This window comes from Bos indicus x Bos taurus, chromosome 18 (genome assembly GCF_003369695.1).
Source record: "Bos indicus x Bos taurus breed Angus x Brahman F1 hybrid chromosome 18, Bos_hybrid_MaternalHap_v2.0, whole genome shotgun sequence".
NCBI lineage: Eukaryota > Metazoa > Chordata > Mammalia > Artiodactyla > Bovidae > Bos > Bos indicus x Bos taurus.
In genome coordinates, this window is record NC_040093.1 from 37,206,118 (window position 1) to 37,230,039 (window position 23,922).

Here is a 23,922-nt window from a genome sequence, read left to right on the forward strand (position 1 = left end):
CTGGCAAAATGGAATCTGTAAAGATTATATGAGTTGGTGTCTGAATAATCCTACTGGGGATCCAATGAGGGGAAAAAACCTTTTTTGCATTGTGTTCTGAATTTTGTGTTTGCAGTATTGCCTAATACATTTTCCCCCAGGCAACAGGATGTACCTTCTGATGACTGACTACATAAACAGTTTTACAGAGCACATCAATGGAGAAGATAATCACAATGGGCCAAAGTGAAATCTTGTAGAAAGAACATAGTCACACTCACTCTTGAGTATAGATGGAATTCAATTATTCAGTTTAAATTTCCAGAAATTTATATGATCTGTTTCCACATTGCATCTTCTTTATTTATAAAATCATTTTACATTTTTTTAGCTAAAGTACAAACTATTTGCAATAATATGTTAGATAATTGTCTAGTGATTTTACTCAGTAGAGATAGGTAATTTTATTAATCCAGATTAAATATATATGTATTGGGATTTCCCTGGTGGCTCAATGGTAAAGAATCTACCTGCCAAGCAGGAGATGTGACTAAACAATGAGCAACAACTACTATACAAACACACACATGCAGAGACACACCTTCTTTATTTTAAAGAAAAAGAATACAAATCTCCATTTTGCACAATGTAGTCTTTCTTCCTTGTCTTTAAAACACCAGAGAGAATGACAGAAATCACTAGTTCACTAATTAGTACGAGCAATGGACCTACATTATACCCAAAGTCAGTTCTCTGAATGACTCTTATTGGTGGTCATTGTTTGAGCATAAATGAATTTCTTAACTATCTGTTAGCCATCATAAAATAGGACAAACATGGAGTTGTGGATAAATTCACTCCTAGAGTGGAAATAAGAAAATCACATGGTGTAGGGATAATGAATTTCAATCCCACATGAAGACTATACACAAGCAAAGGAACCCTTTTCACAGATCACATACACCACTTACCTACCTACCCTAAAATGCACACATTCAGAGATGTCATCCTAAGTCTAACTAGGCAGAACAGGCATGAGGGTGGATAAGAATTTTGATCATCATTTGGGAATATTGTTGTTGTTTAGTCACTAAGTCGTGTCTGACTCTTAGCAACCCCATGGACTGTTGCCCACAGGCTCCTCTGTCCATAGAATTATCAAGGCAATAATACTGGAGTGGGTTGCTCCAGGGAAGTTGGGATCAAACCCATGTCTCTCACATTGGCAGGCAAGTTCTTTACCACTGAGCCACAAGGGAAGCCCAACTAGGAATATAACTAAACATCTAAATGGCATGCACACAGTATCCACAGATAGGAGGAAATCTGTCAGCTGAACACAACTCTGTGGCCATAAAAGGTTCTTTACTATTCTGATGTTCTGGAAATTCCAAGGACTTCCCATTGGTCTTAGAAGAAAGATTCCACATATCTAATATGTAAATTAATATTGAAAAATGTAATGCCTCATGTCTAAAACATGTTTACAACTTTCCGTTTTGGAGGTGATGGAGACTGTCTTTAAGATATGACTGTTTGAGAATCAATGTGCTTATGGGACAAGTAAGAAGAGAAATTATAAAAGGAACTTCAGGAAAGATACACTAATTAGGTATTGATCTTAATCAACCACATGATTTAATCAATCAAACACAAGATTGTGCTTGGCATTTTTCTAGGCTAGGTTTACCAAATAACATAATGACATAGTAAATATATATGTTAAAAGTGTAGTTTGGGCCCTGACTGGTAGGACATTTATAATGACTGTTAGGATCTTCAACTATGGTTAATAGGTCTGTCTTGAAGTGGTAGAAAGATTAAGAAACCATGTTTCCTATATCAGTAGAAACCTGCTTAAACAGGTTAGTGATGTCTGTCACAGGAAAAGGAAGGAAAGTGTTGAAGTATAATATCAGCTGACACTAAACTATAATGTTTGTCTAGCAGGTAAAGATTTATTTCAAGAGAATATGATACTTTTGTGGCAGGAATATGGCAGGTATAGAGGAAATGCAATCATATTATAATCAGATACAAGTAATGTCATCTCTGCTATACGGGAAATCAACACAAGATATCTTAGAAGCACAGAACAGAAGTCTTTATATTTGCCTGAATTAGTCTCAGTAAGTTTTCCTAGTCGAGGAAACTTTGACTAACCCTGGAAGGCAGAGACAGGATATGTAGGAGACCTGAATTTGAGGCAGAAAACATAGCATATGCAAACATCATAAGAAAAATCCACTGGGAAACTTTAAGTAGATAGATTTTGCTGCAGCATAAAGTAAAAGGATTGTGTTAGAATTGAGTCCAGCAAGGTAAACAATTGGAGGATCAAAAATATACTGTCAGCAACGTTGAAAGGGTCTCAATTGCAAGCTGTCATTGGTACTCCATCAAAGACATGTAAACTTGAAAGAGCATGATTATACTTGCAGTTTCTAGAGAATTTATCAGACCACACCTTGTTGGTGTCTCTTTCACTCCACACTCACATTTTTCACTGGCACTCAGCTCACATTTTCCAGGTTCTCTTTTTGATTATGGCTTCTAGTACTGAATTGGACTTACTCACACACAATACTGTGTTTAAGAGCACAGAATCTATCTGTTTCACATTGATTCATTGTCCTGACGCTGAATGCATCTGTTTTGTTTTGTTTCTGTCTATTGAGTTCTCCCATCAGCCAGAAAGTACCTTCATTAGACCTCATTCCTCCATAATCCTCTTCCCCCAGGTTTGATTTTGAGATACACTATTATGAACTAAATAGGTCTGTACTAAAAGTGCCATCTTTGTCAAGGTACATTCTGAAAAGCTTTTGGTATGGGGCATACCATGAAAAACACGAGTAGACAGAACAATTAATGAAGGGAAATCAAAGACAGAATTGCCCAGATCAATTCCATATTTTCATTTCTTTTCCAAAGTGTCTTCATTTATATTTCAATACTCTGTCTCTGCTTAATTTTAGAGAATTTATTTTCATGTCAAAATCCTTTGAGATGGACCTAAATAAAAGCCAATTAAATGAAGATTGTTGTTGCCATGCAGCTGTACATATAGATTTTAAACATGATGGAAACTTAAAGGCACTTCTTCTTCATCATTTGTAATGGAACCTGGAATTCTCAGCCAGAAGAGCTTCAGTTTCTGGATTCAGTTGTATGCTCTATCCATCATGTTTTGCTTGGTTTGATCTTTTTCTTCCTAAGCTACAAATGTTGGAAAGATTGTGGAGACACTGGAGTCAGGCACAACTTCTCTTATCCATATTGTGAATTTGAGGAGATTATTTGGCTTCTTGAAACCTAATTTTCCCTTCTCTACAACTCTGAAATGGTGCTAATAATAGCTATATCTTTTGGTCATTGTGTGGTTTCAGTAAGGATTTATAGAATAATATAGTGATGGTTAGTATGTAGATATTTGATTGCTACATTTTAGACATTGTAAGGACAAAATGGCCAAAAAGGTAGTCTGAAAATATTCCCTAAATCTGTCAGAAAGTGTTAACCCTACTAATTGAGACAGACATAAAAGAAACTAGTGAAAGGTAGTATGTTATGTCATGCACACAGAGGTGCTCAATTAATAGAGGCAAAATTAGATGAATATGATGAGAAAAGAGAAACGTAAAAATACAATGAGGCAAAAACTGAAATTTACAATTGGTTTGTTCCAGCTACTTATTAGTTTTTATTTATTAGCTACTTATTATTACTTTCACTCTATAAATGACTCTGAGTTCTCTATGTAGGTGAGAAGTAAGTCTGTGTGTCTACAAATTGGCTTCACCACAACATGGTATATACCCTCAAGCAACAAAGGACTAGGTTCTACTTCTTGTATTGAAGCATTTTGGAAACGTTTTCTCTGATATCTTCTGAAGGGAATTCACATATTTTATTTCATTTTAGAAACTTATAGAAACCTTTTCAGGTCAGGTGAGTCCCCTGGGGAAATGCAGTAGTAATGGAAATGCTCTTGTGCATCCGTCTTTGTAAACATTTGTTTTTGTGTTTTATGATGTGTTTAGTGTTTCCAGGCTATATGAAGTCAAATTATAATTTGAAATGTGTTTCCATAACAGAATTGTCCCTAAGTTATAATAAATTATTGGAAACTTGCCTATGTGAAAATGTAATTTTCTCTATTCCTACATGTCATTAGACATTGATTTATATTTCCTTGTTCAACAAAGATAAAGAAGATAGGGAGAACCATGTATCTTGCACCTATTATGAAGCTGATATTTCACTAGGTGTTCTTCATGCATTTATTATTTAATTTAATCCTTACAATGAAACTTTGAGGCCAAATGTTATCATCTTTGTACAGAAGAAAAGACACACTAAGAATCAGGGAATTTAAGTAATATGAGTATCTGAACAGCTGTGGTTAACATTCAATATTAGGTATATCTAAATTGAAGAATTATATTGACTCAATCAACATCACTGAACTTTTTAAAAATGTAGAGGTTATGGGGACAATAAAATAGGACATACAAAGAAAAGGATTTTAGTCTATTAGAGAAAATAATGTCCCTTTGTCTCTGAGTTTTAAGAAATCAAACTGAACTTTGACTAGTAATCCATAAAAATATTTTCTCTGTATAATAATTAGTGAATAAGTTATCCATGTACAAATATAATATAAAGTTTCATTTTTCTATATTCTAGATATTGACTTACACATATTCATTTAATTTGGTATTATGATTGAAAAATATAAGACTATATGTGCATATATGCATGCATGTAGGAATGTTTTTATAGATGATGAATTTTAGCTCTATATAGAGATGAATTTTAACTATAAAATTTCAAGCTCTTTGGGATCAATTACTTAATCAAGTCTTCCTCATATGAATATTCTTTTTATACCATCTTGCTGTTGGTTAACAAGATCAGGGACAGGAAACAGTAGCACATTCTTATTATATTTTTAACAACTGCATTTTTTGTTTCCCTAGGAGTAGGATGAGGTACTGGAATTAACAACACAAACTCTTCTGCACATGATCTAACTAACCAACTTAGCCTGGCTGATACCAAGCTCCCCAAACCTAAATCTTTCTCCTGTCTTCCTTTGTCCAGTTGTTTACATCTGTACTTTCATATTCAGGCTCCATGAAACATTTTATACATTATGAAGAACAGAAGCATGTTCATCAATTAAGCTTCTGCCTACCTCCATTCTCACTGCTACAGATTCTTGCCTTATTCCAGGTGAAATGCAATCATCTTAACACTTGAGTTATACGGCATGTAATAGTAGAAAATAGTCTTAACAGATTGGAAGTGAGGGGAATTTAAAGAAACAAGGTTACGCAAGATGCCAAGTGTAAAATATACCTTTAAAAATTGCTCTTAAACTTATGTTTGCCAGGGAGAAGGATGAGGGGAAAGGAGAGTTAGGGAGTTTGGGATTGACACATACTTCTATTTTTAAAATGGACAACCAACAATTACCTACTGTATAGTACAGAGGACTCTGATCAATGTTTTGTGGCAGCCTGGATGGGAAGGGAGTTTGGGGGAGAATGGATACATGCATATGTATGGCTGAGGCCCTTTGCTGTCCACCAGAAACAATCACAACATGGTTAACTGGCTATACTTGAATACAAAATAAAAAGTTTAAAAAAAATAAAAAAGAAGCAAAACAATCGTTCTCAATAATACTAGAAAAAAGTGTGCATATTAGAATCAAGGACATACTGTTCAATTCTGAAATGGACTTCTATGCCTTTGTACATTGCTTTTAGTGTCCTCCTCCTTGAATTACATACTCCTTCCTCTGCATCTGCTTTTCCGACTCTACTCAAATGCTCCTTCACAGTATGTTTTGTTTAGCCAGAATAAAATAAAATTACATTTTAATAGTTAACTGTGTTGTAGTCTTCTTATATTTTAGACACTACGCCAAGTGTAATATATAAAATGTACCTATTATTTATTTTCATTTAATCTGCATAGCAATCAACTATGAAACACATATTATACTCCAAATGTTACAAATAAGGAAAGGGAAACTTAGAGTGGTAACGTTATGGGCAGAATTCTGTTCCCTCCAAATTCATGGTGAAGTTCCAAACCTCAGTCCCTCAGAATGTGACTGTACTCACAGATGGGCTCTTCAGAGAGGTAAGTAAGGTCATTAGGTGGGTTCTAATCCAATATGACCAGTAACCTTGTAAGAAAAGAAAATTAGGACATGGAGACACAAATGAACGTTAATGATGTGAAAATAAAGGGAGAAGACCACTTTCTACAAGTCAAGGAGAGAAGTCTCAGAAGAAACCCAGCCTTATGGGTTTAATTTCAGACTTGAAACCTCCAGAATATGGGAACATAAAAGTATGTTATTTAATCCACCCTATCTGTGGGACTTTATAATAAACTAATACAGGTGGCATAAGTTTTTAAAATCACACATTGGTAACAGTGATAAACACTAGGATATAAAACCTAAATAATCAATTTCCTGATTCCATTTTTATACCACTTTAAGACTCTGTTTTCTGTATCATTTTTCGTTGGTGGTGGTACACTGCCACACAGGATAGAATTATTTTTTATGATATATTTTTGAGATTTTATTCTCAGAAGGAGAAAATGACCAACATTTTGCTTATCCTCATTGCCTCTAGCTCTCTGCTTCATATACAGAAACAGACAAATGAATGGTTAAATGAACAACAAATCTGTAATAATATATACAAAATGAAATTGGACGCCATGTCTTTTATCACCCTCCCCCATTTGGTCACGCTGAAAATGAATGCATCTCTTTTCTCTTTTTGATATTCTGATACATGTTTAACTAAGGGCAATTAGTGGACACCTGGAAGGTCTGGAGACATTTTTGATCATGACAATTGGTGGAGAGGGATTACTAACAATTAGTAGTTAGAGATTAGGGGTTCTGTAAAACACCTTGCAATGTACAAGACAGTCCTCACAACAGTTATTCGGCCCCAAACATCAATAGCGCCAAGGATAAAAAAATACTTTATATGGTTTTTGTATGTGATACATATTTTTTTTAGAATACTTCCAGAGAACAGACATGTTTAGACACTCTTTATACTGTTGTACTCTTACCAAATATATATGATGACTGGCTTGAATAATTGTGAGAGTTCCCCTTATCTGGGGAGTTCTTTCATGAGAAAAGGAAGAATTACAAATTCTGGTTGAGTAATTCAAACATGCTTCTCTAAACAATTAGGCCTACTTCTGCAAGGGTGTCCAAATTCTGTGGGAGGTGAAAACCCCTCTACTAGGGAAGCCATCTGCTTTACCCCTATGAAATGACTAATGATCTGAAGTTCCTGGATGTTCTGATCCTATTCTCAGTTCAACTCAGCAATCTGTGAAATTCACGTGGGGATTGGCTCCATAACAGTTCTCACAGCAGCAACTATAGATCCAAAAAGGGGGTCCACGTCACAAGTTTTTAGGCACCTTGAAGAAAAATATGTCAGAACAACTTAACCAAGATTTTGTTTTTTTGATTAGTTTATTCAAATATTAATTAGAAATGATAGATCAAGGAGCTGGGCTCACTTTCAATCCTGAGCTCCAGGAGAAGCAGAGTCCTGACCTCCCTCCCCTAACTCACCACTCCAGGGCTGGGACCAGTAAGCTCTTGGAAGCAGCTCCAGTTCAGGGAGCCTTGTGGTTAGAACTTACCCTGTCTCCAGAGGCCGCACCAAAGGTCAAGGGTTTGAGGAAAGATAGTGCCTTCCAGCCACCTTTTTTTGCTTAAAATGGATCCATCCTCAACAAAATGAGGCAGCGCATGGAGCTGTTGAAATTCATACCTTTGATCTGGGAAGATGCCTCCTTATCATTCTCTCCTGATCCCCGGCATCCGGGGGAGGAGATGGACGAACAGAAGACCACAGGAGTAATTCGCTCTTGGAATACTAATACCAAGATGATAACTGAGATATGAGTTGCACACATCGTTTCATGAAGAAAACTTCAAACCTCCAGGTTGGCCATATCATCATCCTCTGTTTCCAGATGTGGACCCTGAGGCACAGAGAACTTCAGTAACTTGCCCTAAGTCATATGTCTGGTACTGGACGAGGTGCTGGTGACGCAGTAATAAGGAAGGTCAGCGTCTCTGGCCTCACAAACATACTGGCTAGTGGAGCAGAAGTCAATGGAAGAGCAAATAAAGGCATTTTACACATTGTGATAAATTCTGGGAGTGCAGCAAGTGGAGATATTATGACACAATATGGCTGTCCCAGTACAGAGCATGGTGAATTGATCAATGTCTCGTTTCCAGAAAATATAATTCTCTGAATGCAGCCTAAAACTGCATTTGTGTTGTTTCTTTTTTATTAGCCACCTTATACTTTTTATCTGTATTGAGCCAAAATAAAATTTTTATTATACCAAGTATTTTCAGTAAATACTTATTATACAAAGTGACTGCAGCAAATGTGTGAAACAGAAAGAAGAAGGTGACCTGTATTATCACCACTGAGAGTTACTGCTTGCTACCTTTTGGATCTTCTTCCCATTAAGAACTATGTTTATGTATGTGTCTTATAATTTTATAAACTGGTTTGATCCACTTACGAAAATGTTACATGTTATTTTCCCCCACGTCAGGAAGTATCCTATATTATCATCCATCGTGGTGACATGATATTGCACTGTGTGGTCAAGCAAAACACCTCATCGCTTTTGGATGCGAAGCAGTTAAACCAGGTCTTCCTCCTTCTGTACTTGTGTAATTTTTTTTTTCTAACCTAAATGTAGGACTTTACATTTTTATTAAAAAATCATATTGTTGCTTTTAAGATAAATTATTAGTCTGTTATAATCTTTTAAGTCCTGATTTCATTAACCAATCTCTCCCAGGTTGATACGATTTTAAAATCAGTAAGGATCAAAATCACTGATACATCATTTTAAATAGGATAGAGCCTCATAGCATTCCCTTGGAAACCCCCCTACAGTTACTCCATTGATCAAACACTGTTTAGTTCTGATCAATTAATAATTTTAGCTGTACTATCCTGTGGCTTGTTTCTCCATTGGAAAATAAGAACTTTCAAAAACAAGAAAAAATACTGCCAATCACTTTACCATTTGGATTCGTTATGTCTGTCATATTCCCTTTTATGCTCATCTTATAATTTTATTAATGACAGAAGATTGGTTTGGTACTCCTTGTTCTTTTTGAACTCATGCTGTTGTTCTGGAGAAAAAGAAATTGGTCAAATACTAAAATCCAATTCAAATTCCTTGTCATTCTTGAATGTATAGATTGGGCTTAAAGGTCTTAATCTTGACACATTCCTCAATTTGGAGATTAAAACTATTTTTTTCAGACTAAAAAATTAAAAAAAAAAAAAAGAAATGATAGTGGTTGCAGAGATTCAGAGTCAATATGAAATCTGTTAAGGCTAATAAATTGAGGACAAGAGTTCAGACTTATACTAATAAACACATTTAGAAGTATTAGCTCTGTTTTCTTGGATACCAAACAGAATTTAGAGAGATTAAATAAAAGATGATAATGGTAGAATCAAGATCTCAGTCCCACTTAAGTCTGATTCTATTCTTTTCATGTAAATGACAGTTCTTTGTAAAGCTGCATCAAAGATCATTCCTTAGGGAATATGTTTTTTCTACTGAAAATAGATTGGGAAGTGATAGGGTTTGGTACAATCACTGCAGATGGTGACTGCAGCATGAAATTAAAAGACGCTTACTCCTTGGAAGGAAAGTTATGACCAACCTAGATAGTATATTCAAAAGCAGAGACATTACTTTGCCAACAAAGGTCCGTCTAGTCAAGGCTATGGTTTTTCCTGTGGTCATGTATGGATGTGAGAGTTGGACTGTGAAGAAGGCTGAGTGCTGAAGAATTGATGCCTTTGAACTGTGGTGTTGGAGAAGACTCTTGAGAGTCCCTTGGACTGCAAGGAGATCCAAGCAGTCCATTCTGAAGGAGATCAGCCCTGGGATTTCTTTGGAAGGAATGATGCTAAAGCTGAAACTCCAGTACTTTGGCCACCTCATGCAAAGAGTTGACTCATTGGAAAAGACTCTGATGCTGGGAGGGATTGGGGGCAGGAGGAAGAGGGGACAACAGAGGATGAGATGGCTGGATGGCATCACTGACTCAATAGATGTGAGTCTGAGTGAACTGTGGGAGTTGGTGATGGACAGGGAGGCCTGGCGTGCTGCAATTCATGGGGTCGCAAAGAGTCGGACACGACTGAGTGACTGAACTGAACTGAACTGAACACCTGGCATCCACATGCTTGAGTGTTATATATTCATCTCCTACTTTACTTCTTGCAGCAATCAGAAGACATGGATATCTCTTTCTAGAATTAAAATGCCATAATTAATAGGTTTTCTCCTTAGTCACCACTCCATCTGTGCCTTGCACAGTGATTGGCATATAGGAGAAGCTTATTTAAATATCTGTTCACTGAATAAATGAGTGGAGGCACATAAGGGTTAAAAAATAATTGTCAAGTTAAATTGTAAAGATCTGCTAGGTTTTAAGCCCATGACTGAAATTCCTAAACCATGTGGGGAAAAAAATGCTCAGTGAAAAATAAAATAAAAATTTTATCAGTTAGGTACTGTTATATAATAGCACCAAAGCTTAATGACTTAAGGTAGCAACAATTTATTTAGTTTCCTTTCTTTGTTTCTACTTTTTTTTTTTTTTTGGTGGAGTGGCAATTTAGACCCTGCTCAGCTACTCAACCCTCTTGTGGAGGGTTCCCACAAATGTCTGTGATCAGGTACTTGATTCTACTGATCTTAACTGGATAATTCACTGAACTCACAATTGCCACAATGTTCCTAACACACAGGGTACAATCTGATCAAAACAAGTAACAACTACCTAAGAAGGACAGAACAGATTCAGGGGGTGAGGAAATACACTCTCCTTTTCTAGAGGAGGAGCTTCAAGGTCACAGAACAAAAAGGAGCGAATACAGAGAGGAGAATGATTGGGTGGTTTTTGCAAATAATCTACATAGAAGCAAACCAGGAAGCCAATTAATCCATTTTCCTTTTTTGTGGATAATGGCCTATTAAATCAAGCACAGTGTTATCTAGTTGTTTATTTGAAACAGAGTATGGAAGACTATATTTTGAAGGACTTTCTTTTAAATTCCCATTCATGAATTAACTATATTCAAAAAGTTGGTGTAAACAGGCCTTGGTCAAAAGCCAAAAATAGTCTCTACAATCGGAAAAGCCAGAAGAAGCAGGTCAGATTTCAGAAGCACGGACTGAAAAATCTCAATTATTTAAATCAAAAACCCAATGCAGATGATCAAATAAGTAGTTGATAGTATTTGATCTGGAGCAGAGGGAGCCATCTGCTCTTCTATAGCTAAAACTTAGTAATAAATGCAGACGACCATGTGCAGATTTAAAATTCAAATGCAGGTGCATTATCTGGTCTTAATTTGAATGCAATTCAGAATCTTAATTTCTATAGAACACTTTGGATTATCTGCATAGGAAAAACCTCACAAAGAGGGTTTTCAACAATTTTTTTTCCCCTTGAGATCTAAACTTTGTCTTCTGTCATGAGAAACCAAGGATGGCCCTTATCCAAGTAAAAGGAGCAACTGTGAAAACCAGTGTTTTCATCACTCACATTTTCTTAAGGGATTAAGAGCAGCTCTATTGGCTGGGAGGAGAATAATCTCCCTCTCTCTCTCTCTCATTTCCCCCAACAACCCATACCAAATGAGTTAAGGAAATATATTTTGTTATGATATTTGCTTATTGGTTTAAGAAGCAATAACTTTGCTATTTCCCTGAAGTACTAACCAAAATAGGATTATTTATTGAGAAAAAAAATGCATCTTCTTTATAACAATCTTCCAACAAAATTTTAAAATGCTAAATTAGTGTTTTCAATAGTTTATATGAATGGTACTTGGTTCTACTGATCTTAACTGGATAATCCACTGAACTCACAATTGCCACAATGTTCCTACAACACACAGTACAATCTGATTAAAACAAGTAACAAGTAAGGACAGAACAGAACAGATTCAGGGGGTGAGGAGGAAATACACTCTCCTTCTGTAGAGGAGGGGCTTCATGGTCACAAAACAAAAAGGAGTGAATACAGAGAGGAGAATGATTGGGTGATTTTTGCAAATAATCTACATAGAAGAAAACCAGGAAGACAATTAATCCATTTTCCCTTAAGAAAAAGGCTTAAGAATTAAAAATAATTCTTTTGACTCTAGATATTTGATAGAACAATAAATTTAAAATATTTTTAATTTCAAGAGAAATCTGAGTAGACTATCTTTATTTTTTGATGCATTCAATGAAGTAATAAAACTTTAATATTTGGAATTTTGAGAAGAAAAAATAGTAAAAGTGTTTGAAGTAAGTAAAAGAAACTTTATTTTAAAATTAAGGGTAGCAGAAATAAATGAATATGAAAATTAATAAAATGGCCTCCAGGTTTTGAACAATCAAAATCATATATTTTCTATGTTCTGAGTTAAATGAGGTATAAATATTTAGACAAAAGATTGCTTCTAAAAATTCAGTTTAGTTTTTTGTAAAAATAAAATGAACAATTTCTCTATTCTAATATTTTAGTAGGGGGTAAATGACTAGATTATGTAGGAATAGATATTTAGGGATTTAGAAGCTAAAGCAAATCAGATTTACAAGTTACATGAACTTCAGACTTATTCACATGAAAGATGAATGTAAATTTCCCAGACTAGGCTCTGTGGTCCAGCAGTAATATTTTAAAATCATACTAAAACTTATGGTTTCAGTGTGACCTGTAGGTGTTATATTAAGGTTCATGTGTCACCCCACTGATGACTGAGTACTGTATTAAATCTTTTTACAGAGCCAACCATTGGTTTCACAAAAATATTATTTTATTGATGCTGAAGGGGAAGAAAAAAATTCTCTCAACACTCTTAGGTTAGCTGAGAGGGTCTGAAAATTAAACTGACAAAGACAGATTAATAGGAGGAAAGAATACAAATTTACTTATATTCCTTCCTAAGGAAATAAAGACTGCATCAAACATTCTTGAGTGTTTTCAGAGCAGGCAGTCCTGGAAGAATGTGATAGGTTAAGGAATATGAAGCAATTGAAAGTTGGCTATATAGAGGTATAGAGAGGTGTAGGTATAGAGAGGGGATCTCTCACAAGAGATTTTACGACCTATTTCAGGGGAAAAGAATAGGAAGGTCAAACTGACCGTGCTTCCACTATTTTCTCAAACTTAGCTTAAAATATTTAATGTCAAAATGCCATATTTTGGCATAGTGTATCCTGAACCCCATCTATGCTATTTAAATTTTCTTAAAAGTAATCTGGGAGGGTAAAAAAAAAAAAAAATAGAAAAGTTCATGTGTATTTGAGTCAAAGTAACATAGGAAATTTTGGGGTAGATTTCAATTATTTCAAAATTTTATTTGAATAACAGGGCTTCTCTGGTAGCTCAGCTTGTAAGGAATCTGCCTGCAATGCAGGAGACCCTGGTTTGTTTCCCAGGTTGGGAAGATCCACTGGCAAAGGGATAGGCTACCCATTCCAGTATTCTTGGACTTCCCTGGTGGTTCAGACAGTAAAGAATCCACCTGCAATGTGGGAGACCTGGGTTCGATCCCTGGGTTGAGAAGGTCCCCTAGAGGAAGGCATGGCAACTCACTCCAGCATCCTTGCCTGGAGAATCCCCATGGACAGTAGAGCCTGGCAGGCTACAGTTCATGGGGTCACAAAGAGTTGGACAAAACTGAATGACTAAGCACAGCACAGCAAGAGTACGGTTTGTGAGTGTGCTCAGTCCTGTCCTACTCTTGCAACCCCATGGGCAGTAGCTCCCCAGAGGCTCCTCTGTCAGTGGGATTTTTTTCAGGGAAGAATGTTTGAGTGGGCTGCCATTTCCTCCTTCAGTGTATCTTCCTGACCAAGGGATCAAACCTGCGCCTCCTGTGTCTCCTGCTTGTTAGGTGGATTCTTTACCACTGAGCCCCATGGGAAGCCCAGAGTATAATTTAAGATTGCTGAAACCAAATACTATTAGAAGATATATTAGATAACTTTCCAGTAATGTAGGAATTAGACTGAAGGTATGTAACATGTATAATAGGGTCTCCTTGCCCGAATCTCAGTCATTATGCAACTCCTTGTCAAGACTTTATGAAGAATTGACAGTGTTGTGGTTTTCTTGGTTATCGTTCCAAATAATAGCAGGATTCCTCCATTTCCCTATTTTTTCCCATCGAATTTCACTTTAAAGAAAATAAGTGTGCCAATGGTAAAAATCAATCATTATTAATATTATGACCATTCTCCACCTACCCCAGATTGCTAAAAAAATTTCCTACTGGGTAACCAAACTTCCCTACTGAAATTCACACAATGGCTAATTTTAACTTCTTTGGAAGAAGTCATCAAATAAATTTAGGTAAACACTGTTTTTGCCTTATCTTAGATAACATTTCCAGCTGTGTGATCAGGATCTTCCATTGTGAACAGCGCATTTTGAGTCAGGGTTATTTCTACAACAGCTTTTACATCATAAGTTCAGGGCTAACTGAATAAAAGCTTTGGAGTTTGTTTTTTTACAGCCAGAAACGATTCTATTACATATTTACTCATGAAAACTTTTATATCTTACCATCAAAGTATATTAGAAATGTGATAATCAAGATAGTACAGGATGTTACTCATATGTATCTAAAAGAAAATAAAGGAGAAGGAGGAAATGAAGGAAGATGAAAAAGATAGGAATTTTCATACTAACTATTCTTTTGGCTTCCTATTTTCTGACTCTAATTCCCTTCCTTCCAATTCCTTAGCGTTTCTTTTCAAGTATTTTAATTTTTGACATTTACATGCCACCTTAAATAGAGGTTTTGCATTAAACTGATTAAATAACAAAAGGTATTTTTCACATATTAAATTGGAAGTAATATCTTATCATTGCTAACGGGCATATGATTTAGTGGTCATGTTTAAGAGCTGAACAATTGTATGGTGCTATTATATATATACATTTGTTGCAGAATTACTTATGAGTAAGACTGATCTCATGGGGAGCAGTAGGTAAAAGTTGGGAGATGGGTGTGAGAGACTCAAAAGTTCACAACCTCAAAATGTTATGTCTGAGAAAGAATGATCATGAATGGCATTGTGAACACATATACTTTTACTTAATTGCTTGTGCACAGCTAATTCAGGACTCTTGCTGTTGCAGAAGTATAAGCAGTTTATATATGTGACCTAGAAATCCACAGTTGAGAAAGGATTGCTATATTTGAACAGTTTCAAAGGGAATAAAATTAGAAATAAAACACATACCATACAACTTTCTTCTTATATGGATTCTTAAATGCCAGAGTTTACTGCATATAATCAAATAACACACTCAACACCAATCTGTCACTTGTTCTAGCTACTGCTTCTGGAGCCTGTTCTATGAAGGCTCCAACTAGATCCAGAAAAACAAAACCTGCATGCTGGTCCCATGTGCCTATCACCCTGTACCCTGAGTCTTCCCTTCTTGATGCTGATGTGTGGGGCACAGAGGAAAGCCCATTTTACTCCCACATATACAAAACCCAGAAGCAGAAGCAGGAGTTAATGTTCTGTGGTTGAATCACTGACAGATGGAAGATAAATGCTACTTTATTCATTCTCCCCCCATCTCTCCTCCTTCCTAGTAGAATAATCCATGAGATGCAGCAATCTGTCCTACTTAGAGAACCAGCATTATTACAAAAACTTGGGTTGGCTTTTCCTTTCATCATTAGTCTTGTACCTGCTTCCTGAGATGAAACTGCATTTCTTTTAAAAGCATCACTTACAGCTCAGCCTTGAATCCCCAGAAATCAGAACCTGAAACAAAAATACTGCTCTCTATAAAGTGGACATGTATCTGTAACCAAGTGCTGTATGCAAGTGATAAGATAATAACTAATATCATGTGTTGGTCCTTTAAGGGGTTTATAACTGAGGCTGTTGAAAAGCATATGATCTCTTGTCAGTAAAACTGTGATAGTATTAATATATGTGAAAGACACTCAGCATCAGAGTGGCTCAGTGGTAAAGAATCTGCCTGCAACGCAGGGGACAAGGGCAAGAGATGCGTGTTCAATTCCTGGGTCAGGAAGATCCCTTGGAGGAGGAAATGGCAACCTACTCCAGAATTCTCGCCTAGATAATCCCATCTATAGGATCACAAAAGAGTCGGACATGACTGGGCAACTAAACAACAACAAAGACATGATCTGGTTAAGATCTTTTTTTTTTTTTTTAATTTTATTTTATTTTTAAACTTTACATAATTGTATTAGTTTTGCCAAATATAAAGATCTTATTTGATGTTTTATACTTTATATTCAGCTACCCATGATCTGTTCAGCTTTTTGGACACTGAAGAATTCTGTCTTCAATTAAGAGAAAACCTAAAATTTTTCATTAAATTAATTGTGAAACAATGGACTCTGTTACTGGAGATAACTTTTATCAAGAAAAAGTGAAGTAGTGTAAATTTTAAAAACTAATTAATAAACCTACTATGAAATCATTCAGTGGCAGTGTCTTAGATGGCAAAACTAATTCAGACTTCAAATTCAATTTCAAAGATAAATAGTTCTTTACTATTTCTCCCTATTTTTTCCAAAAGCATCATATACATTTCATTCTAGGGCTGGGACAAAACATTTTCTTTTTCATGTTTGGCAATACTATAAATATTCATAACCACACATCTGTCAAAAAAGCACCACTGAAAGTGTTTAAACCACAAAGGAGGAACAATTCCTCGAGTGGTCCTTGAAGAAATCACACTACATGTTCCATCCGATTGTTCCAGCATTTACGCTAAAATTCCTGACCTTCAATAAATAAACAGCTTCTACCTAACGAAGAATATTCAGGGAAGAACAAAAACATTCATTTCCGAAAAACTAAAAACACTGTTTTGGCTTCTCTCTTAGGAACTGTTCCTGACTGCACAATCATTTTGATCTGACTTCCTTATAATTCAGATTTTTATTTTGCTTTCAAATCACTTTTAAATGTCAAGATTTTTGTTGTTGGGTTGTTTTTCTTGCTGCATCTTTATTTCTTCTCTACATTTAGCAAAAATGTTTTTGTTGTAAAAGCTTTCCTAACTAGTCAAGGGATCCTGAAGATTTAGAAAGAGTTGTCATAAAACTAACAAAAGTCTACTTCCCATGAACCCTTATCACAAAGTAGTGTGACCTACATTTTGAAGTTTGGTTTCTGTGGACATATTAGCATGTAAGCAACAAGAATCTTAAAGTAGAATGACAAGACATCATTCCCCCTCAAAAAAAAAAAAAAAAGGGTTGTATAACCTAGACTTTCTGATTTTTTTTTAAAGTAATACTGCAAAGTCTACCACCTGACATTCTGAGACTTTTGTTTAAAGATTTATTTTCTTAGACTTATCAGTCATGGACAATTTTCATATAATACCAAAACTGAAAGAGCCCTAGGAATCAATCAATCCAAATAAACCATCTAAGGTCTTGAGAGGTAAAGCAAATTGTCCATAGGCGCACAGCTAGTTAGACAAAATTGTCCTCTGTGGTTTCATTCTTAAATATAATAAGAAATGTTTCCCCTGAAACATCTGGAGCTTCCTTTAATGGTATTTAAATTATATGTCTGCAACCAGGAGTCTCAAATCACAATCTTGAAACTAAACATGATTTGTAAAGAGCTCATGATTACAAGATCAAAAAGACTACATTAATATGACATCAGCTCATTAATTTGTACCTTCGTTTCTGCCCTCCTGCAATTTAAAAATAGCTCCACTGATTATGGCAAGGTTTTCTTCCTTTTGGAAGGAAAAAAAGGTAGCATAATTGAATTTTTCAAAGTTATCTTTGATGAACATTTAGAAGCTCAGAGCCAAATCCTATCTGGGAAAATTTTAAATTCATCTGTACAAAACTGGAGAATAACACCAATTTGACAAGAGATGTGGATTTGAAGGTGCTGCTATACATTTCAAAAATTACCATCTAGGAGTTATTTTAGGGCCAATGTGAGCAGTTATTTGACATTTCTCTTTTTGGCTTCTTTGTGCCTCTCTGATCTTCCTGAGAACTCAGCATTATTTTAAGTAGATATGTCCAAAATCTGAAATTCTAGGTATTTATAAGTAAATGTGTTGCAACTTATGAGGCTAGCTCTCCCTGTCAGTAATTAGATCAGCCCATTTTACATAGAGAGCATAGGAGGAAATTTTCATATAGTTTATGATAGGATGTCTTTTGCTGTTGTCCGAATATAAAGTGAACTGCTTTATTTGTATTTAAGGAATATGCCAAGAGAACTCTCTTATGTGGGTTAGGAAACTCTGAAGGTTTATTGCTTTCTCATCATTTTGTTACTTTATTTACTTATTTTCCTCATGAAACACATTCTCTCCTACATCAGGGTCACAGGAACTGCTATTTTCTCTACCTAGGAAGTCCCTCACCCTGGCCCTTTTCATGACTGGCTTTTCTTTAGATGTCAAGGCCTTTCTCAAGTGCTACTTATTCCTGGAGGCCTTTGCTGACTTCTCACATGAAGAGAATCCACAATTCCCAGCCCAGTCACTTTCTCAAATGAAAAAGTGACGGTCATACAATCTTTCCACTGCTTCTTCGTATAGTGTGTGTTATGACTGTCCCAGCCTTTATCTGTCTTGTTTACTGGTATATTCCTAGAGCCTAGACCAACACAGTACACAGAGTAAGTATTGAATAAATGCAAACTTCTAAAGGACCAAACATTAGAGTATGTTCTGGAAGAAGAATATTACAAAGTCTATCTGCTGACCTTATTCTGAGACTTTTGTTATCGGATTTATTTTCCTAGATTTTATCAATCATGGATACCTTCTGGAAGTAAGAAGGCAGAAGATGCATGCTTTCACTTTCTGGGACAGAGAAAGAAGTTTAGAAGGAAGCAAGGGCCTTTCTTACCACTGCTTTCAAAAATACTCTAAAAATACTTTAATACTCTATTAAAAAATACTAAACACATTCTGATACTCTAAGAATAGAGTCTTTCAATAGACAATAATGAACAAAAGAAGTTATAAGTTATTGAGAACTTACCAGTGTGAATATTTTGGATATGTTAACTCAAGAAAAAAACGAAATAGGTAATATTATAATCTCCATCTTGTCGATGAAGATTTTGATATACAGAATGCTAAAATATCTCACACATATCCCTTGTCATTTACCTGTAAGATGGTAAATCTTTGGAATCTTTATATTTTGTACTTATCTACTTTACTATTGGATTTCCCAGGTGGTGCTAGAGATACAGAATCCACTTGTCAATGCAGGAAGAAAGAGACCCTGGAGGAGAGCATGACAATCCTCTCCAGTATTCTTGCCTAGAGAATCCCATGGACAGAGGAGCCTGGAGGGCTACAGCCCATGGGGTCACAAAGAATTAGACATGACTTAGCACCCAGCACCCACTTTACTACTATGCTTCTCCTCACTAAGACATACACATAGCAAAAATAAAAATTTTAAAAGTAAGGCTTTGTAGTTAAGAGTTGATAGTTATAAACACCAAGATTTTCCTATGCACCTTAGCTTTCCTTTCTTAAAAATTTATTTATTTTCACTTATTTGAAAGTGCCAGGCCTTAGTTGTAGCATGCAGGATCTTCAGTCTTTGTTATGACATGTGAGATCTTTAGCAGACAAACTCTTGGTTGTAGCATGTGGGATCTAGTTCCCTGACCAGAGATTGAACCTGGGCCCCCTGCATTGGGAGCATGGAGTCTTAGCTCCTGAACCATCAGGCAGGTCCCTAATCTTCCACTTTTCTATTTGACATAATGTGAGCTCAGTGTAGGGAAAACACAGAGGATAGAGCTGCACTCTGGAAATTGCATCAAGAAAGCTGTTACCTCTTCAAGGTTCAGAGGGATGGCTAGAAGGAGAGGCTAATACACCTAGAAGGAAAGAGTTACACAATGTGATTACTTTGAGAAGGACCATATTACAGATTAAGGGCCAGCCCGCCTACTATGATACCATACAAAAGCTGAGAGCAGAATAAATAATTTCTCTTAAAATGGATTACCCAAAAGTTAGATACTGGAAGTAAAATTCATATTTAAGTGATTTATTAACAAAATGCCCCCAGAAGAAAGCAATAATGTGGGGAAAAGAAGTCAAACAAGAGTACTACTTCAAGCAAAGTTAAAGCTTCAGCAGACCTGGTAGGGAAGTATGGTGTATGAACTATGCCTCAGAGTTTTTACTGTCTCAGGACAAAATAATTGGGCTTTCCAATTTCTGAACTAGTTGAACATTAATTAGGCATCAACAATAAGCACCTGCATTTGTAAGATTTCCCCACTTTTCAGCACATATGGTTGTATGAGTTTCCCTGGGCTGCCATAACAAATGGCAGACTCAAACTGGGAGACTCAAGTTACAGTAATGTATTTTCTCATAATTTCAGAAGCTAAATTCCAATAGTAAGGTATTGGCAGGTTTTTTTTTTTTTTTTTTTTCCCCTGAGATCACTCTCCTTGGCTTGCAGAAGGCCATTTTCTTCCTGTATCCTCACGTGGTCTTACCTCTGTGTGTGAGCATCCCTGGTGTTTCTTTGCATGTCTAAATTTTCTCTTACTGTGAGGACATGATTCAGATTGAATTAAGACCAACATTGGTGGCCTCATTTTAACTTAATCACCTCTTCAAAGGTCCTGTATCCAGATACGTCACATTCTAAGGTGCTAAGGGTTAGAGCTCCCATATATGAATCGACCTATCATATTAGTCAAAGTAGCTGTATTATTCTTAGGATAGTCCTCCATGGAAAGCAGCCCATTAAAAGTAAAAGTACACATAAGCTAAGGATAGACACACACAAACAGTGCAAGAACACATGAATATATGGACAAAGAATAACAGTTAAGTATCTGCCATACTGCACTGTAATTGTAACACTAAGTACCCAGATTTAGGACAGACTCTGCAAGGTGAAAACACAGTTCCTTCACATGAGAACCAGCCATGTGTTCTGTTGTTCCCAGGCCACTCACACTCTGACCAGTAGGCTGAAAATTAGGAGGATCCCATTAAACAGTCAGCTTTGACAATGCACTGAAATAACTCAAAGATTCAGGAAGTTCCCCACTTATGATTATAGTGTTATTATGAAAGATACAAATGAGAGCCACTCTAAAAAAGGGGGGGGGCGTCTCTGAGAGGGTCCTAAACCATCATGTCCTATCCCTGTGGATCCAAGACTCATCACCCCCCAAACGTATGTTCCAGGAAGCCCTTCAACTTCAGATGGAAGCTCTGCCTAGCTTCAGAAGGCCAGGGTTTTATTTGTCTTTGAATCATTGGCCATATGATTGAATTTAATCTCCAATCTTCCTTGCCTTAAGGGAGGATGGGGGCTCAGGCTGATATTACTCAGCTCAAAGATCCACCTCTTGAATTAGATGATTGATCATTCTAGCGAGGCCACCACACATCCTGACTATCTAGAAATCCACCTTTCTAGAGGCCCACCATGAGTTAGTTTATTGGCATAAGCTCAGGTGTGGTCACAAGGGCCTACCATAAACAGTCCATGGTTTTACAAGTCTCCTCCTAGGAACTCCAGGTGAAGATCAGGCAAATTCTTTATTATACAACAGTAACCCAAAATGAATCTCCTACCTCCATCTGATCTTCTGCCCAGGCTTGCAATGGACCAAACAAAAAGGAAGCCGTATGAAATGTAGTTTTGGAGAGAGAACAAAAGACTGATGATGCTTTTATTTGAAGCAGGAGTAGAAAAGATGACTAGAGAGGTGAAGAAAGATGATGCATTCAGGATCTGCACTGATTTATCTATGCATTCTTAGATAGATCCTTCAGCTGATGCTTGGCATCCATTTTCAGATGATGAAATTCAGACCCAAAGACCTATACTACTTTTGACTTTAAGAATCAAGGTGCTATGAAGTCCTTAATTTGTATTCAGCCACTATCATTAAGAACCTAGTCAAGGCTATGGTTTTTCCAGTAGTCATGTATGGATGTGAGAGTTGGACTATAGGTAAAGCTGAGTGCTGAAGAATTGATGCTTTTGAACTGTGGTGTTGGAGAAGACTCTTGAGAGTCCCTTGGACTGTAAGGAGATTCAACCAGTCCATCCTAAAGGATATCAGTCCTGGGTGTTCATTGGAAGGATCTGATCTGATCTGACTACTTAAAAGTATTATATACATATATGTATATATATGTATACACCTCTAATAGCTCTCAGTTCAAAGTCATATCATCTCTGAAATGTAATGCTTGGCTAACGTCATCAGTTTTTTTTTTTTTTTCTTTTTCTTCCTCTAAACCTCAGGAATGTACATCCTGCATGAAGTCTTTAGAGGGGGTGGGGGGAGAATGACAGTGATGTCACAATTTAACTGAAATGGCAATTGTTATAAATAGTTCTGTAAAATAAAAACAGAACAGAGGTAATTGTTAAATTATTTGAATGGTATTCCCATGACCCTAACAACACTGTAAGTTCTCAGTTTAATAGGAATTCCTTCAGCATCTTAACAAAGAGTCTGGTACTTAGTTGGTTCTAAATTAAATAATTGCTGGATAAATAAAAGTTTCCTTACTGTGACTGCAGACAATGCAATTTCATTTTCTGACCATCCAATTTCTTATTAGTAATTTGAGGAGTGTCATACTTTCTTTAGAGGTTTGCTATAGTGATTAAATCAGTCCATGAATATGAACATTCTTCCCAAATGTAAAGGATTATAACAAAAGGATGATTAACAGAACACTCAGCTCAAAATAGATTTCTGAGAAATGACAAATGAAAGTCAGAGTACCCTTTCCTGCACTTTATACTCATTATTTCCCCTGGGCCTCTCTTTTTTGTATTATTAGTCCAGTCCTTCACCAAACTACACTACAATATGAGCCAGTCACAAGGAAAGTCAACAACTTACCTCACAAGCTCCTAAACTTATATTACCTCAACTTCAGTATGCTTGGTTGACATCTGTCAGGAAAAGTTCCATTATTGAGGAGAACCTGAGATATAGTTGGTCATCATTTTTTCTATAATGATTTTAATTACCCAAAATAGTAAGCATGATCTTATAGCAGTTGACTCTGAAATCTGAAGTCATACTGTCCCTACTAGCTGAGCTTCAGTAGGGAAATTATGTCTCAACCACGCAGTTTCCTTGCTGCAAAAATAGGAAAGATATACTATAATACATCTGAATACTCAGAACTGATTGAAGAATAAAACACAATATTTCAATCAGGTACTTAAATATAGAGTACCTTTGTGACTCTATCTTTGGACTATACAGTCCATGGAATTCTCCAAGCCAGAATACTGGAGTGGGTAGCCTTTCCCTTCTCCATGGGATCTTCCTAATGCAGGGATCGAACCCAGGTCTCCTGCATCATGGGCAGATTCTTTACCCGCTGAGCCACAAGGGAAGTCCAAGAACACTGGAGTGGGTAGCCTATCCCTTCTCCAGCAGATCTTCCTGACTGAGGAATCAAACTGGGTTCTCCTGCATTGTAGGTGGATTCTTTACCAACTGAGCTATTAGAGAAGCCTGTAATTGACACATAACTCTCAAAAAACCCCAAAAATCAGAATAGTAGTAAAAGACTGCAATAGACAATTGCAACATTTTATTTGCATTGCATTTTTATTTTGACTTTGATCTCTTTGAGGTGAAAAGATTCTTGGCTTGACCAAATTTCTTACAAACCTTCCCCTACATCCTTCCATCCAGGTCCTTGTAAAACTCAGTCTTAACGAGAAATCCCTGCCCCCCCCCCCCTGTAAAATACAGTTTAGCAAGAATCTCCTACCTTTGACATATGACACTCTC